Source organism: Lissotriton vulgaris, chromosome 3_1, assembly GCF_964263255.1.
Source record: "Lissotriton vulgaris chromosome 3_1, aLisVul1.2, whole genome shotgun sequence".
NCBI classification, from domain to species: Eukaryota; Metazoa; Chordata; class Amphibia; order Caudata; family Salamandridae; genus Lissotriton; species Lissotriton vulgaris.
The window spans coordinates 809078500-809097733 of NC_141689.1; positions in this window are offsets into that span (position 1 = coordinate 809078500).

Here is a 19234-nt window from a genome sequence, read left to right on the forward strand (position 1 = left end):
GCATGGCGTGCAACTAGGGGCTTTGACTTTAGCACTAGTGGAGGAGACTGGTGTCTGGAGTGTCAGGGCAACCTGTACCTATAGCATATCTGGTATCTCATGTTTAGAGGATGTAGTGTCTGAAGTAAAAGGCCTCTCGGGCAGAGGCCGTACAATACTGAATGCGAAAGTTGCATACGTGTCTTGGTGCAACGTGCGGAGCCAAGGGCCTACCATGGTAACGGATTCAGTAAATCACTTGCAAGGAGGACAGGAAAGCCGGGCCCTTTGCTCTGCAGCCGGGAATATGTTTACCTATTACACTAGACTGGAATGTGTTTTCGGGGAGGCTGAGCAGATATCTGTAGGCAAAACATGAATTTGGCAGGTAGTCCAGGCCGAGCCGGGCACCGCTGCGCTGGCAGGAAGTAAGGCAAGGGTCAGGGATGCGCACAGCTTTCGGAGACAGGAGAGATGAGGCAGAGAAGCCTCGTTTAAGGGCCTTGCTCGACTGGGCCAGGAAACATGGAGAAAACGTGTGCGAAATTCAGAAGTGCATCATGTAAAGACGTTGGCACCGTATGCCTAGAAGTCTAATTAATGGGATTTCTTTGCATGACTGGATAGCTAACATGTTAAGGATGGACGCAAATGTATCTGCGTCTGTCTAGCATGTACAGAACAGAAGTTACACAACATACATGGAACATGGGTGCATGGATAGGGTGCCAGTGGGGGACATATTGGCTACCTGAAAATTTCTATTTCCTCAGGTAAGTAGCACGCTTTACAAGTTCACTGATTGATTGATAGATGAATAGTCTCTTCCAGGGTGCCATCTGCTGACACTCGGCCTGTGCTGTGGCTTACCACCAGGGGCCATGCAGTACTGTCCTTCTTTGCTGAGGCTGCTTGCGGTGGCAGGCAGGCACTATTATAGGGGGTGCATTAGTGTCTTTACTCTGCTTTTGTTATGCAGGTATCTGGATCTGGCAGGGAGAACAGTGTAACCTTTTCAATGTGCTGGTCTTGGCTCCTCTACTTTTGCTGCTGGAGGAGACTTGGTGCTGTGTCTTGCATGCAACTATACATTGTGTCTGCCCTGGCAGAGGTGGGACTAGTGGAGAATCCACCATCTGCTGGTGCCCTGTGCAGGGGGGCAGGCAGGGCACTCTCAGGTAGTCTCAAGCCACTAGGACAGCCGTGGTCTCAGCTGCAACATGGGAGACAGTGAGCTGTGAAGGACTATGCCCACCTTTAGTAAGTCCGGGCAGGGGATGGGGCAGTGCATGGCTACAGTTCAGGCTTGCTGCTTGGCACAAAATGGGTTCCTTCTTAGGTGACAGCGCTCTTTGTATTCATGCACTGCAGGTGCCTTCTCTAGCAAAGGATTTGCAGTGTTCGTTGCCCTTCTTAGCTGCAATAATGCTTTATCGCAGTGGGAGTACAATCCATTTCCGAAGTGAATTACTAGTGGTCCTAACAGCTCCATTCAGTACTGATGCAGCTCTCTGTTCAACTTAACTAGTTCTGCATGGGGAAAACCCAAGGGCGTAACAAATACCCCCGCAGCAACCCCACGGTGCAGGGGGGCCCAAGTCTTTAGTCTGTGAAGGGGCCCCCTCAGCTCATCGGTAGAGAGCTGAATGTCTCTTGCTCTAAAGCAGCTGCAGTGTGCAGCCTGCACTGAGCTTCTTGTGGGACCTAGGACTGAAGAAAAAACAAAGTAACAACTTACATTGCTTCTCTTCAGTCAGAGCTGGGTCTGGAACAAGGATGAGGTGGGAGCCCTCATAGTTACAGGCCTGGGATGTGGATTTACAGGGATCTCTGTAAGTAGGCATCTTAACCAAGTGATCTTTCTGGGTGGGGTGGGGGGCTTTGGGGGGATCAGGATTATGTTGCAGTGGATGACTGATTATGCAGAAGGTTTCACTCCATTCTGCGTCAAGACAGGGTAAGTTATTCTGCACGATGCCGGGCATTCCTCTCGGCCTTCCCTCCCGCTGTAGGAGAGCACCTGTGCGCTCAGTCTTGTACTCCACTTCATGGCAGGACAGAGGAGCATGGGTGGAGTGAGTTAAAGAATAATGATGGATTAAACCCAGATCAGTTGACTGGGGGTGAATGCTTGCAATGTTAAACACTCCGTCTATCATCCCCTTTGGTTTTGATTTGTTCGCCCTAAGTTTGCAGGGTATGCCCAGACGCGGGTCCCTTGCTCACTTTGCCACTGGATTCAAGATAGCCTGGCTGATGACGGTTGATTAGCCAGAAACCGGCCCCAGGATGCTTGTCTACGGTCCAGGGAAGACATTGGCTTGGCAGTTCGGGCTGCACTGTTCCCATGAGGCACAGGGTCAGACTGATTTGCATATGGCCATGTCTGAACTGGGGTGGCGGAGTGAGCTAAAGAATGATGATGGATTAAACCCAGATCAGTTGACTGGGGGTGAGTGCTTGCAATGTTAAACACTCCGTACATCATCACCTTTAGTTTGGTTTTGTTCGCCCCTGAGGACGCACACTGCCCACCTGTGAGTTGCCACAACAAACATTTTTGGCTCCAACGTGGTTACAGAAGGAAGCTTTGCCCAAGCTGAAGGGCTGGGGGCATGGGCCATGTGAGTACGGCCCAGACAGGGGATAAAGAAAGGTGTCCTGTGGGTCTCCTCTGGGGCCAGCTTCCGCTAGAGGACAGGGAGGGGAGGGAGGGGGTGCTGTCTGCAGCCTGTGAGTACCCCAATAGGCCATGGGAAAGTGCTAGCGGCAACCTGTATATACAGCCACTGGGTCCGAAGATTGTATTTAGCAGCTGTCACAAACAGCATTGATTACAAGCTCTTCCCCAAAAATACAAAATAACTGTGGATTTTGAAGCTTTCTGTAACAAAATCTGCACATTTGGTTATTCACTGTGTCGTTTCCACCCGCTGCATTTCCACGCATCTAATTTGCTGAAACATAACGGAGGCAAAACTCCAAGGGCCAGATTTCCTGTATCTTCAATGTTTGCAAACAGATGTTTGCGCAGGGATCTCAAAATAACACATTTGTATTCAAGGCATAAATGTTGAAAACGACACATACAAACCCAAAGTGAAAACACTTGTTTGTCATATTTTGAGGCTTTGTCCATGTTTTTTTAGCTTTATTTTTTTTTATTAAAAGATCATAAAGCCGACTACAGTATACGAATATTGAATATGTATTCCACCTTGAAAGGGGAATATTCAAGATTTACAAGTTGAAAAATAATAGAAAAGTATCAAGTTTTATAACGAAGTTTCATTATATCTTCTTTTAAAGGAACTTTCTCAATGGTACTTCAGTGACCTGCAGTTCATAGCCTGAATCCTTCCGAGGCCAGTAAATTGAGAATCATGACATTGGATAATGCTATCACCCATTATTTACAGTGTTTAAAAACACCTGAAGTGAGGCAGGAAGCGCTGTATTGTCATGCTGCCTGATAATGCAATTCTGGTCAAATTGGAACTTTTCATTAAACAGCTTTTGTCGGGCTGGATGAAAATACAGGAATAAGCAGTTGATCCTGAAACGAGAGTCACTAGAGGTGGTGAGCAGGGGGTGAGAGAGGGGTGTCTCTGTAAAGACATCTCTGTCCCAGGCCGGTTGACTCCCTCTTACTAGTGGACCAAGAGGCCAGGAGGGTGAGGTACAGAAGATGCAAGAGACCTGATGGAAGGGAAGGGGTCAGGCGGAGGGGGGTAACTGAAGAGTGGAGACGGGAGGACTGTGTGTAGAAATAGAAGAACGACAAGAGAGGGACATACCATTGAGCAGGCAGGGTTCTGGCTTCTACCAGCCAAATTAGATGTTCGATAAGTTAGTTTTTTTAGTTTTTTATTCAGTTTTCAATATATGATTGTAAATAGAACTATAAGCTTATTTCACACCACTTTAAAAACACACACCTATAAACGATTTACAAAACAAATAATAAAAGCAGGAGCTCTTTTAGAAGTCATTGCCCTGTGGTCAGGAATGAAAGCGTGTAAATAAGTGTTGAAGAGCAGTTTCACTAACAAGACCTCGTGCCTCTCGTAAGTCAAGCCCCTGTGATGTCTCTCTCAGCACGTGCCCGAGGGACTCATTCAACATTATTGAGTTTATGGTCACCAGATACTCCTAAGATCATTGGGCACTTCCGCTTTGGCTAACCACCTGCTAGTGACATCATGGATGCGTGAGTCGTTTTCAGACTTGAGGAGGCTTCGGGGTCCAAGTTTGGACAATATCATCAATAAGGTTTCATTGACCACTTCTGCAGATACATTGCAGATTTCAGAAACAGAATAGCTCTCACATACAATGTGCTCTATTGGCTTTTCCTTTACTAATGTCTTGGTACTCAAAGCTCTGATTCAGACTTGCCAGAGTGTCCAGTTCTTTTGATTCAACTTGTTCAACCTGAAAGCAGTACTTGGGCACCTAATGTAAGTGTTATCAGGTGCACAGCTGGAGACAGCTGAGGGTCTCAATGGCCATAATACAAGGAAGAAATTGCAGTCATGTACAATACACGTAGGTCCTCATAGCCCAGAATGAAAATACACCCACTTATGTGTATCAGTGTGCTTGTTCTTGTTGCTCATCCAAAGGTTATGCACTTATTTCACCTAGAAATGCCACTGCAGTAACAAAAGAGTTTAAAAAACTGAAAATCAACAATACTGGCATTGAGTTGGAACCTTAATAACAGCCCTTAGAAGCTGTATGCGTGTACTCCACTCTCTCATGCTTGTGTTCTTTTTATATCTTTTCCACTTTCTTGTTCTTTAACCCAGGCTCCCTTTCGTGCTTTGCTTTGCCTCTCTGTCTTTCGATATATATTCCTCCATCTCTCTCATACTCTCTCTGGCTCTCTGTTTAGTCGTCTGACTTCCTTTCTCTTTCTCTGTTATCCTCAATATCCCTCTATAAGTTTATTTTTTTCTTTTTGCGTGTCTATTGAATTCTTTGTCCTTCTGTCCTTTGTCTCACTCAGCTTCCCCCTTAGGCTCTTTATTTGCCGCGTGTGTTTGCCCTCTCCCTTGTCTCACTGTCACCTCATTGTCTTTTCCTACGTGTGAAACATAGTAGCCTAGTCTCAAGCCCGGGTAGGCATCCCTTGACTCCGCACAATCAGAATCATGAAGGTCCATATGACAAGGCTGTGCTTGTCCATACTCAAGAGAGAGGCAGGGAGTGAATATGTGCATCTAAATGAGATTGATATATAGCAAGTGTGATACCCTCAGCCATTTCCAGCTCTTCAGCTAAGCACACTGAATGGTGGGATTTCCAACCTCATATATGAGGGAAATTAATACCATCTCCAAAAATGCAACATGGTATTGGCTCAAAGGTCAGGACTGTCTGGAGTTTGTCAAACCTGGCATAGCTGACTTGGTGGGGTGTCACATAATTCATTTTTAAAAAGTTTTTATAATTGCAAAGTTTGGCTCTGTTCTCAATATCTATCAGATATATAATCTCCTCTTCATCAGGCCCTTAGGCTGGTATTACTGTATAGTAAGTTTACCAGATAGGCCATGTCACCAGGGGCACCGTATTCAGGGTTATCTATTCATTTTACAAAGCATTGTAATTTGGAATCTATCTATCTGGCCTGAATAGAGAAATAAGACTTTACATTTTAAGGATAGTATATTGTATTATTCTTTGCAATCAAGGAATGTTTTTCAGAGAGTACATTGCCAGGATGAATATATTTATTTCACAAAACAGAAAGCGGTTGACACAAGAAGTTTCTGAAAGTAAACAGTTCTTATCGGCATCCTGTTTGCCTTCTGCTATTCCTTTTCATCTACCTGCCATGGGTCGCAAAGAGTGTGCAATTGGTCACAACGGGATTGCCATTGGTAGCAAGGTTTTGTAGCTGCCATCCCTCGCGACTTCTAAGGTATAGTCCATGGCTTCATGCTTCCTCTTGATACTTTTCATTGACTCCTGCCTCTGCTGCAGTGCCTCACTAGGAGCCCCTGCCTCGCAGCTAGCACTGACTACTAGAGAAGAGCACAAGCCACCAACCTCTGGAGGGCCTAGGATGACTAGGTGTCCTAGATTTGCTAAGACCGTCCAGGTTTTTCACCAGCTGTCCCATTAGATTTCAACAATTTTAGCACATGTGGTGGTTTTCAGAGAGGGTCGACTAAAGACATGGGGAGGCACGTTTTTATGTGTTTCATGGGCAGTATGGCAGATCGCTGGCCTGAAAAATCTTCCACTGGCACGGAGAATGGGGGGCCCCCTTCATGTACTTTGCAGGGGGGGCCCTCAAGTTTCGTTACGCCTCTGGGAAAACCCTAGGGTAAGGATTCCTCAGCTATTATGGCTTCACCTGTCATCCTTTTCTTCCCTTGCTAAGGTGACAGAGGATCACTAGGTGGTGCTGCAGTCACTTTGCGAGCACGGGCAGCTTTCCTGAGACCGCGGACATTCAGGGGTTTGGCATTCAGGTGCCGTGGAGGTTCTGTATTGAAGTTGGGGTGTGACGGGGGCTAGAATGAACAACCACAGCATACCCCGCTTCACAGGGACTCAGCCATCCTTTGCAGGTAAGTGTCACTTACACTGAATTCTCTTTTCATGCATCATGCTTCCAGGTGCTGGGATGCAGGTGCAGGGGAATGGCCACTAGGTGGTGCTGCAATTACTGTTGCAGCAGCCTTACAGGGGCTCGCCTGGCTTCTCCTCTCACCTGCAGGTGGGGATATCTCTCTGTCAGCCTCTGGTGCACCCAGCAGCATGCCCCTCTTCACAGCCCGCTGCCACTGACTAAAACCCTTATCTGTCTTAACAATGCCCTTGCATGATGTGCCAAGGTGAAGCAGGGGGTTTAAACTTGTGGCACAATGTACATCTCCCAAACAGAGCACTCACAAGTTTTCTGGTCTGAAGTGTGGTGCTGTAACTACCACTAGGCAGCACTGCAGCCACTCATGGATTCACAGTGGCTTTTCCGATGCCAGGACTTGTTGCTCTCTTTGTTACGGCCTCAATCTTCTACCCTTTTGCAGTGGTAGATGGGTAGCCGCTGAGATATCACTCACCCGTGATACTGTGCGGCCTTCAGCATGTGTAGATATGGGGTGATGCTGATACTGGTGAGTGGGCGCTGCTCCGTTATGAGGCTTATGTCATACTCTCATATGGGTTTCTACAAACTGCTGCTTTATTACCACACTCAGTTGTGTTGCTGGCGAGTGTCTGCCGAGAGCTCCATGGGGCATTTTCTTTCTGGGCTGCTCCTTCTCTCGCAGGAGGAATTAGCTGGCTTCACTGTTAATTCACTATTCTCCCTCACGGTAGGCGGGACGGCAGCTGGTACGTGGAGTTGAGGAAGGCTGTCTCTGTTTCCTCCCCCAACAAGGAAAAAGCCACTCTTTGTTCTTACTGGTATCATGTGACTGGTGGGGTCGACCCGCCTTGACGCCAATGTAAAGTCGTGGGCTCTATCTAGGCCCACATACTTTGGGGCAGATTTATGATGGCCTTGCGCCGCAATTGCGTCACTTTATTTGACGCAACTGCGGCGCAAACTATGCGCCCTATTTACAACGTGACGCATCTAGGAGATGCGTCACGTTGTAAAGCCCTGCGCCATAAGGAGGCGTTCCTGCGGAGGGGGGGGCGTTCCTGCGCAGGAACGCCTCCTGAAAGTGGCTGAGTGAAATCTATGAGATTTCACTCAGTCACTTTCAGGCTAATGCTGCGTCAAAACCCTGCGCCTGCTTGAAGCAGGAGTAGGTCTTGATGCAGCATTGTGTAGATGGGGCACCCCCGAGCCTTGCTGGAGCTGCGTCGCGCTTGCGACGCAACTCCAGCAATGCGCCACATTTCCGGCACAGATGCGTCACGCATCTGTGCCGTTTTTGCACCATGGTGCGCCGCATTATAAATGCGGCGCGCCATGGGTGGCGTAGCTGTGGCGCACGTTAACTGGCGCATCCCTCGGGATGTACCAGTTAACATAAATCTGCCCCTTTAGGAATAATGGAAACAGACACAGGGTATATGGTGCATGGAACTGGCTTAGAACACGTGCACCCCGGCCCTTTTATTAACAGGGTCATGTCACTCCTGAAGCCTGTGATGGATGGGTATCGGGTGCGTGTGTATCCAGCCCTCTAGTAAGTGGCTGGTAAACTCAGTGCCTGCTGAGACACTAGAATGTGTCAAGCAAGACACTACAAGGAGTTTCTTCTTGCAAAGCCAAACACCATGCTGAAGGTCCGGTGTGGTTTTATAGCTGTGCATAAACTCCAGGAATGCACGTGTCTCTCATGTCCTTTGGGACCTTAGAAGACATGAGGGTTAACGTTTCTTGTGGGCGCAAGACAATAATTGTTTAAACACCTAGCATGCACGATTCTTTAGAAACGAGGCAACTGTAATTTTCACACCTGCTAGCACACGAGGCAAAATGTTTAAACAAAACAAGTGTATCAATCAACATAAGAGCCCTGGGGAATATTACACATGGGAATATTACAGGAACTGGCCATAGGGTTTCATAGAATAGCACCAATGAGACTGAATATAGGAATAAGCAATAACCCGACTAGAGAACCTGGGGAATAACACAAAAGTCACGATGTACATGTGTCAGAATAACAGCGATATGGTTTCTTGCTTGATTTTCCGTTGCACATATGATGCATGACATGGCACAGTAACTCATAGTCATGGTATTCAGGTACCTTTGTGTGTGCTGTAGGCAAAGCCCTTTGAAGTGTAAGCGAGGCTGTGTACTGCTCCCTTCTGCCTTTCCATCAAGATGGTCCACCCTGTCCACACGTAAGCCCGCTTTGTGTCAGTCTCTGGGAGTGATACAGAAACTGCAACAAGAGAGCCATTCACCGTTACTTTACTCAGCACCCTGGAATTAAGTACATTTGATTTGGAAAAGAAAATACCAACTTCAAAAAAATGAAACAGGATTTTAAATTACAATTTATTTGATTGTAAAGAGTATATTTATATCTGCTCCCAGTCTTAGGTTAGTATTTATTAAATGTAGTCAAAGGGAGAGCTAAAGCTTACAACAGTGAAAACCCACTATAGGAGTTGTTCACTGCCAGGACAAGTACAACTTAAGTACACATGTCCTAATTTTTAAATACAATGTACCCTGGCCTACATGCTATTAGGGTCTATCTTAGGGTGCCTTATAAGTATTTAAAAGGAATCTATAGACCTGGCAAAAGTTTTTTTTATTTTGCAAGGTCAAAATAGCAGTTTAAATCTGCCCACACAGGCTGCAGTGGCCGGCCTGATGCAAGCTTACAGGGCTACTTTAATGGGTGGCACAATAAGTGCTGCTTCCTACTAGTAACATTACATTTATAGGCCCTGGATAATGATAGTACCATTTACTAGGGATATACAAGTAAGTTAAATGTGCCAATTAGGTGAAGTCCAATTTTACTATGTTGGAAGGAGAGGGCACAAGCACTTTAGCACTGGTTGGCAGTAGTAAGGTGCACAGAGTCCTAATGAAAAGAAAAACAAATTAATCAAATAGGAGGGTTGGGGAAATACCAGACTATGGATATCAGGTCTAATAATATTGTTCTCCTATTTCAAGCAAATACTTTATATTTATTTGCCCTGAAATATTTTGCCATTGGGCTGACTCTACCTCCTCATGTAGTTATGCACATGTCTATATACAAATGTATTCCAAAAAATGTGTTACTATGTGTGCATGTGGTTTTGTTACAACATATGATTGTTCCATTGTAATCACTGTTTTGGGACCTATCCATGATTTTGCTAAAAAAGTTTGTCACTTAGATTCTACTCTTTACCAGAGAGGCATCAGTCCTCAGATGGACCTTTCTTCACAGTTGTGAGGGGTGAGAAGAACTCATGATGTCCCACTATTGGCCTCCCAATGAGGACCAATAATTAGTAGCCGATTCACAAATTAGAAATAAGGTTTAAATACACTACCCTCAGAATCATGCTATATAAAATGTAGCATTCTAATTGTAAGACCCACCCTCCTAAAAAGTTCAGTCTGACCAGAATTATATGTACAAAGAGTTCTGCAATACTAACATAGAAGAAAAGAAGCAGAACCTGGTGTTCTGAAAAATAATCTATGGCTCTCCCTGTCATGCATTTAGAAATTCATATCTCAGAAGCACAGTTTCTATGGAAAGAACATCAAAAAACAATGACAAGACTCAGGAAATGTGGTCATTGTTAAAACAATTACCATTATTTGCAAAAACATAAATGATTTCATTGTTTTGCTAAAAGACCCTAGGCGCCTTGAGCTGGGGCATACAAAATCGACAAACTCTGATCGCATCTCATCCTCACCCCCGATTTGTGACTTGGAATGTTTGTGAGGTGTATGCCTTCAAATAATTCTTTCATTGCTCTACTCAGATTCATGTTTGTAGCCGGAATGTAAGCCCTGCATTCTTTTACAAGAAACACCCGGATTCCTTGCTGCAACTCTTGTTGACGCAATATTGATCTTTAGTTTTACACACTCAAGTCATCATTTATTCTTATACATGTACAAATGTGAATTGTTGTCTGGTTCATTTTCAGGTTGGTTCTTCAAGGATATAGATATATACACATTTTCATCAGCGAGTCCTGTATTCTCTCATATAATGTCCCCGAGCATTTTTAAGATTTCTACTTGTATGTGTTTTTACAGTAACACTAGCTATGTAGATAATACATATCAATTATTCTGTCTTCCTATATATTTATTTACCTCTGTTTAAAATAATGCAGTGATTTAAGATGGAAAGAATTGGAAAGAATCTTTAGTAGATCAACGCATTTCTGAATAATAAACAGGAAAACAATACAAAACTACAGTATTCTCGATCAATAGTGCTCAAAACTGGATGGGCTCCAACGCCTAATGTGTTTTCCAGCTCAGCTGCACCATTTAGATAGCCGAATTGTTGAAAAATAATTAAAAAGTACCATGACTCAAATTAATTTTCCTATTTATAGATTTACATATTGAACAATGGAAGTAATTATGACTCCATCAATCAAACTTCAAGTGCGAATGATGTTCCATTATTCTAAACATGAAGTTCAACCGCAAGCTCAACATTTCTGAAAGAAACACTTTTCTCCAAATGTTTTATGCACAGTTTCTGATTATTTAGCCTCTGAATATATTTCTATAAGCACGGAGATGCTACTACAGAAGAGTTTCTTACTGTGATCTCAGTAGCAAAAAAAAAAGAACACAATGGGCTCATTTTAGACTTGATATTGACAAGTAACCTGAATTATCGCTTATTAACGAAATATACATAGGGCCTCATTTATGAGGCTGTGCATCACTTTTACACCGCCGGTGCGTCACTTCTTTTGACGCACCTGTGGCGTAAAAAATGTGCCTTGTTGCACCATATTGACAAAGTGACGCATCTAGGTAGATGCGTCAGTTTGTAAACCCCTGCGCCACATTATACCTGCGCCAGGTATAATGTATGCAAGGGGGGCGTATTGACGCAAGGAAGGGTCGTAGAAGTGACGCAGTGAAATCTATGAGATTTCACTGCGTCACTTTTAGGACGCCGTTGCGTCAAAATCTTGCGCCTGCCTCACAGCAGGCGTAAGACTGACGCAGGCCCTTTCACATGGGGCTTGCCCGATGTGAAAGGACGCATTGCTGGAGTTGCGTCCCTTTTGTGACACATTCCAGCAATGCGTCACTTTTGCGCTTACAGATACGTCAGAAATACTGACGTATCTGTAACTCCTCGCAACATGATGCGTCATACATGAAATATGACGCATCAGGAATGTCGCAAGGAGTGCGCACTGAGAAGTGACGCATCGCTGCTTTCACGCAGCAATGCATGATTTCTCATAAATGAGGCCCCTAGAATTTTTAAACTTGTAATTTCGATGAATCCTTGAGTGGTTATGTGAAAGATCCCATTACGAGTGGCCCTCTATATTCCGTGGAATTCCACTCACCTATAATTCCTGTAAAGGGGGGGGGGGCACAGTAATTTCACAGTGGAGAAATAATGGGGGCAGTAAAGTCCTGATTCAGGAAGAAAAGAAACTTTCGTGCAAACTTACTATTTTTTGGGAATTCACAAACTACAAGTTTAATTTTACTAGTGGGTAATTTTACAACTGCGGAGACTCCACAGTTGGGGCACAGAACTTCGCCGTAAAAAGATAGGATAGGTCTATCTTTTATATGTAGAGTCTCCACACGAGTGCGGAGTCTCTGCAGTCGTAAAATTACTTTTAGTAAAACTAAGGGGCATATAATCAAGCAGGGCGTTAACATTATCAGCGCTTTAGCAGTAAAAAACTGCAGCTAAAATGGCGATAATGGGCTTGATAATAAGCCGTAGAGAATTCCCATAGAAGCCCATGTTCACACAAGAACATGGGCTTCTATGGGAATTCACAAGGGCATATTATCAAGCCCATTATCGCCAATTTAGCGGCAGTTTTCTGCTGTTAAAGCCGTGATAATGTTACCGCCGTTTCTTGATAATATGCCCCCTAAACTCATAGTTTGTGAATACCAAAAAAAAAATAGGAAACTCACTCCAAAGGGAAAGTTTAACTTTGCGAATCAGGCCATAAATGTTTGGTAATAGCATGCAGAAAACAGGCTTTCAGTGGTGGTGTTTATCCCAGAATGTCCCCTGGAGAATTTGTCTACTTGCATCAAGTAAAATCTCCTGGTTGAATAGCACTCGCCAGCCCAGTAACTACAAATGCCAGGCTCCTCGGAACTTAAGGGATACTCATATTGCGAGCCAAAGTCCACTCCCATGTAGAGGCTATTGGTAGTGGTTAGAAGATGAAAGTCTGAAAGGGGCATGGTCAATAAGATGGCCATTCGGATGTTAAGTGTAATTGCTTCGTCAGACCCGATGTTAATCCTACAATAATCCTAACCCACACCATAATCAGATGACCTAAACAATGCGGATAAGCAACCCTACAAATGGGGGAACACCTGAAGCGATTTGGAAGGGCAGTGGGAGACCTAAAAGCTTGGCAGTGCAGCAGAGTGTGAACAGCATGAAAGAGCATCGCTGGCTCAAGATGGTCCTGGAGAAGAAAGGATGGAGCCGGGGCAGGGAAATGAATGATGGGAGAGAACAGTAGAAGAAATATGTGTGGAAAGAAGACCTGCTTCCTGCCCACCAATGAACACAACAAGCAGTGAGATTGCAACTCCAAAGGGAATGGGCAGCATGCAGCCCAGTCCAGCCCATGAGACACTGTCTGAAGTGGTGGGTGGAGGATGGGCCACCTGGGAGCTGAGGGAGTCTGGGAATGAGGTGAAGAAAAGACCCATGGCCTGTTCTGTCATGAGTGGCACCGCCCAGGCCATAAGAAAGTTGATTGACAAGGCTGAGACTAGGGGACTGAAAACGGGCTGCTGTTGAAGCTACTGGCCAGGGGGGGTACAATGCAGACCGAACCCCGACGACGGATTTATCGTACCGGTCATACACTAAGAGGAGGTTGTGAGCGGAATGCTAAGAATAAGGTAAATGGGGCTGAAATATGAGACGGACAATGTTAATGAAGGTGTGAATAGGACAGGGAGCGTTGGGGATTTAAACATTTGCACTACTTTTCGGTTTAGGAATAATGTTTGGATGACATAAGAAGGTTGCATTGAACGGAGTTTGGAGAAACAGCGAGGGACAAGGCTCACTACATATACATTAGGAAAGGTAAGAATGAGGCCAATCTTATAGATTTTGGGGAGCAACAGTACTCAAAATCATAGGTGACTGGTGAAATGTTACTCTTTAACTATAGGTATAATTCAAATTGATGGAATTTAACTGGAGTTTGGGCCTAGAATGAACGTTACTGAACGGAAGTAAGAAACGTTCAGGAGTGATATAGGTGAGCATACATTGTTGAATTGAAGGGTTAGCTAAATTGGGGTTGTTGAGTATGGTTTAGATATAACTATCTGGGATGAAAGGGCAAATTGAATGATTGGCAAGGGAGGGGATAGTGTGTTTGCGATATGATGGGATACTGGAGTGCCACATTGAATAATATGAATATGGGCTCCGTTGTACTGAAGCAATGGAAGTATTGAACAATTTTGAGGAAGTCTAATCAACCACATGTATATATTTCCTTAGTAACTCCACCAGGGTGATTCCACCCGGCAGAATTCAATACAACAATTCATCTGGGTAATTGAGCACGTAGAAACTACTGACCTTGTCCCATAAATTTAGGTGAGTCGAGTTAGAGTGTATGGGGTCCTAACATCACTTGCGATAGTGGCTGTGATAGATGTACAGAAGTTACGTACATTTGCACGTATGAAAATTAAGACACAACATGGATTTCTCTAAATTGAGGGGAAGTTTCAGTAAGCGAACTTGTGACATATAAGGATTGGTTGAGGATGGTACGATCTACTGGGTCATAAATCGACATGGACTCATTGATGAACACCACAATATTGTTCTAAGGTGAGGATATTGCATCGGGATATATAAGTAGTGTGGATAATGACATTAGGTACTGTGTGAATATCCTAAAAGTTGGTACATTAACGATGGAGTAAGACGTGAAATCAATTTTGCTGTTGTTTAGTGTAAACATTTTTAATTATACTGTGGTCACCATGAAAGTGTCCGGTAATTCCTTAATAATGTGGATAGAAATTTAGAATGGTATATAGGCAGGCTGTGTTTTGAACACAACCAAGTAGGGAAAGGTATTAGAATGGTATATAGGCAGGAATAGGAAATATATATATATATTTTTTTTCTCGTTCCAACTATGGATTGATTGGGATGTTTCAGATCATGTTGGTAATGGTTGTTTTTCTTATATTTTTTACAGCCCTGATGATGTCTCTGAGGGGACGAAACACGTAGGCTGTAGCAGTTGGAAAATAATTTTTGCCTTTTAAAATATCTATGAATGACTGACAATTGATTCTTCAATGCAAGTGGATGTTATGAAGCAATGAAAATAAAAAAGACCGTTGGATGAAATCATGAAGCAAGCCTGCTGAGAATTCTTTTTCTTCAAATGAATAGCTGAAATTGTGCTAAAAATTAGTTGTTTATTTTGACACTCCTTGGTTCACATTGTTCATGTTCGATAGAGACCTAGTAGACCTCAGTCATACATCTAATCTATAGGATATATTATTCCTATGCGCAGAGCCTAAAGGGAATATAGGAACTACACTACATGGCGCCCAACGTTTGGTAAGGCACTAATTTAATGCTAGATACTAGAGTTACTCAGTCGTGCTTTTCACAGAGACCCCTTTTTTCCCGTAAAATACTCCAATAGACGTCTGGAGTGGGTTAAAGGATAAAATATCCGCCTTAACTGAGTTGGACGAGAAATTCTATGTATTAGTTTTTGGTTTGATTCAACGTTGAAGGATACAGTGTTCCAAAATATTGTGCACCTTATCTTTGTTTCCTTGAAACTTGCTCCGCACAACTTTCAACAAAATGACGGATAGCGACACCGAGTATGGTGGACCAGCAGGAAATAGTACCCGACCGGGCTTAAACGTTACAGGGTTTAATGAAGATGACGATAATGCTATAATCATCCCAGAAAACTTAAGGAAAACTATAGCTATAAAGCTTATAAAAAATGGCCTATCACCAAGAGGTGAAAGGGTCATATTTGTCATAGAGGCACATGAATATTGGCCGACAGAGGTATTCTATCCATGGATTATCTTTCCACAAGCAACTCCAACAACACATGTGTTCCACTTCTATAGGATAGAGGAACCTCCAGCGGAATACGCTCCTTTCGAGGACGTTGAAATTCCATTAACATACCAAGAGCATCAGCTCTGGTATGAAGGCGCCCCACAACATCAAAATCCCATCACCAGGCTCGGTCTATTAGGTAGACCAGGAGCAACATGGCCGGTACTAGCCAGCTATACACCACATCCTGACATTGAACAGATTACAGGTCCAGAACTGTTAGCTCAGCTAAAACAATTAATTGAAATACATAGGCAATTGGTGCAATTTGTCATGCGGACTTTAACAGTCCAATCTGCTATAAAAATTCCACAGCACACCCCTCATCAAGGAAACACAAACAAAATTACACCACAGACAATACAATAAGTCATTGGTAAATTACCCACAAAAAGGGAACAAATTCCATTCTGGTTAGCTCAAAAAATTACTCAGATTGAGGCAGTATTTCCCGATAGTACACCTCATGAGAAACAGGATTCTAACAATCTGTTTACCGATGGGGATCGCACCACATCAGGAGGACTGTGTCACTTGGGATACAGTCTTTGCTCCAATCTACACAAAAACACATGGTGTTCCATCCATGGCGGTAATACCAGACGTCCTGAAACAGATTCAAAATGAATACGGGGCAGGACCTGCTCTAAATCTCGGTATGAAATTATTGAAAAATTTCAAACAGGTCTGAGCTATAATATTAGCCAATATTAAAGGTGAAGCAGCATCAGTGGCAATTCGCCAAAAACTAAAAGAACTTGATATAACTGAGCAACTGAACAAACTGGCCAGAATAATAGAAAAATCCTATGAAGAACTAGGAAGAGATAGTTTGGGAGGGAAATCTGTAAAACCCGATCTAACAGAAAATCCTGAAAAAGTTTTTATTAAGAACACGCTCACTACTCCTAAGAAGAAGTGGGAAAATACTAAACAGACACTTCCTAAAGAGAAGCGTTCCCAATCCAGAGGTAGGTCTCCACAAAAGGAGCACTCTGAAAAGAGATATAACCTCAGAAATAAGGATAATTTGAGAAGACCTGCTAGATATCAAGATACTGATACACGTTCCTCTCGTACCTTTCAGAATTCCTCACAGAAATCCGAAAGAAGAGAACAATCAGAACACAAGGAAGAACGCGTGAAGTCCAAAGACGATCAACACGTTCCAAAAAATAAGAAAACTCAATTCACCAAAAAGAAGGTAGCAAGTATCAAAATCAGACATGCCGAGGATCTTGAGGACACAACTCAAGAACTGGGAGTGGGCCCAGACAATGCTGGACAGCGCAGCAGAGGTCACCATAGCTCGCAGGATCATGAAGGATCATCTGAATGAATGCATTCAAGTTGAAACTGCAGATACCAGGGTTAGTGTGCCCCATAAGTTATATGAAGTAACACTCTGGATAGAGGGGGACATAACTAGAAAAATAAGAGCACTCTTTTGGGAGAAACTCTCAAAGGGTTATGACATTCTTCTAGCTGAAGAAGACTGGCCACCAGAAAATTGTCAGGGAGTGTCCACATGGCGAAGAAATCATTATGCTAGCCTTCTCAAGCATATTCCTATTCATAAAAAATACACTTATGTCAGAAAATGGGCTGTGGCCCAGGCTCCAGCATTATATAAAAATCATGTGGGATGGGATGAGGAATCTCTGCACCATAATATCCAGTTAAAAAATCAACCGACTGTTCAGAGGCAGTATCCAGTCAAGCAGGAAGATAAAAAACAGGTCAGGGATCTTAGATCAATTTGAATACCAAGGGGTGATTGAAACATGCACCTCGTCAATGAACAATCTTTTGTTTCCTGTCTCCAAACCAGACGATACATATAGTTTAGTTTTGGATTACAGACATTTAAACTCTTGTTGCAAAACTTTTGCAGTACAAAATGCACACAGTGCAGCACTGATGAATAACATTGTGCGCAAAAAATATAAAACGATATTAGATATTTCAAACGGTTTCTTCTGTCAAAACATTGCATCTGAAAGCAGGTATTTGACCGCTTTCTCAATAATGGGGACAAAACATCACTTCTGTCGTCTCCCACAGGGATTCAAGAATAGTCCAGGGTTATTTTCAGCCAGAGTAACAGAGTTACTACAAACGTATGATGATGAGGCATTATCTTATGTCGATGACATCTATCTTACAGATGATGACTTGGACAGGCACTTGAACAGGGTGAACACATAATACTTGACTTTGCCTCTGAAGGGTATAAATTCAATTAAAAAAAATCAAGAATTGCCCACCTCAACATCCTATTCTTAGGATACGAACTTTCAAGTGAAGGCAAAACTCTGGCAGCAAACTCTTTAGAGAAATGTGCGCTGCTCCAACCTCCAAAAATGCTGAAAAACTTCTAGGTTTCCTAAATTTTGGAAGAACTTACATTCAAAAACCTCTCTATGAACTAATCAAACCTTATTTCAAACCAACTAATTACACTCAAAAACACACAGAACTTTTGCGTTCAGTGCAAACAGACATGTTAGCAAAAAAACATTTACAAACACGCGACAACGTACGCAACCTTGTAATCCGAATCATCCCAGGGAGATGCGGATTCACATACCTAACCTTTAATGAAGGTGAAAAGGTACCAATAGGTTACAAATCACACTTGTTGACACAAGCTGAAATGAATTTCGATTCAACAGAAAAAATTCTGACAGCAGTTCAAACTGCAGTAGCAAAAGAAAGAACCCTCGTGCAGGGTAAACGCATAAAAGATGTTACTCCTGTACCTGCCTTAGAGGCAGTGATGAAGGCAAGCATTCCAACTGCAAAAGCTTTACATCCCAGATGGATAGAATGGGTTAAACAAGATTATAGTGCTGCGTGCGCGATTGTTAAAGGTCGCTGGCGTGATGGTAAATTCAAACCTATGGTCACAAAAACTCAATATCTAGGAGACTGTACAGCTCAGCGTGCTGAACTACAGGCTTTCAAGATGGTACTGGAAAATACTGTTCGCAAATTTCCCACACTCATAGTGTGCGATTCGTATTACTGCGTCCAATCTTACAATGAATACTTGAAAAATTGGGTTAAAAACGGTTTCAAAGATGCAAAAGGTGGCACAATCAAGCCTAAATTGCTTTGGAAACAAGTAGTTCTATTACAGAAAGAACTACAAAAGACTCATGTGATCCATACACTGAGTCATCAGCGTGATGGCGTTCACGTTGAATGAAATTCATTGTCTGATGAAGCCGCAAAGGCAGCTGTGCAAACGGCTTCCGTAGCTGCAATCACTCGCTCAAAAACAAAAATAGACAGCGAAATAATGCAAGCTGTCACTGCCTCAGTAAAAGACAATAGTAAAACGCTTCCAAAAGGCTTTCCACTCAAGTAATCCTATATAACTGATACAAATATTGTTCCTTTTGCTAGAATCCCTGGAGTGGGGGATGGAGTAATTCCAAACATGGAACGAAGATTAGGACTAATTTTAG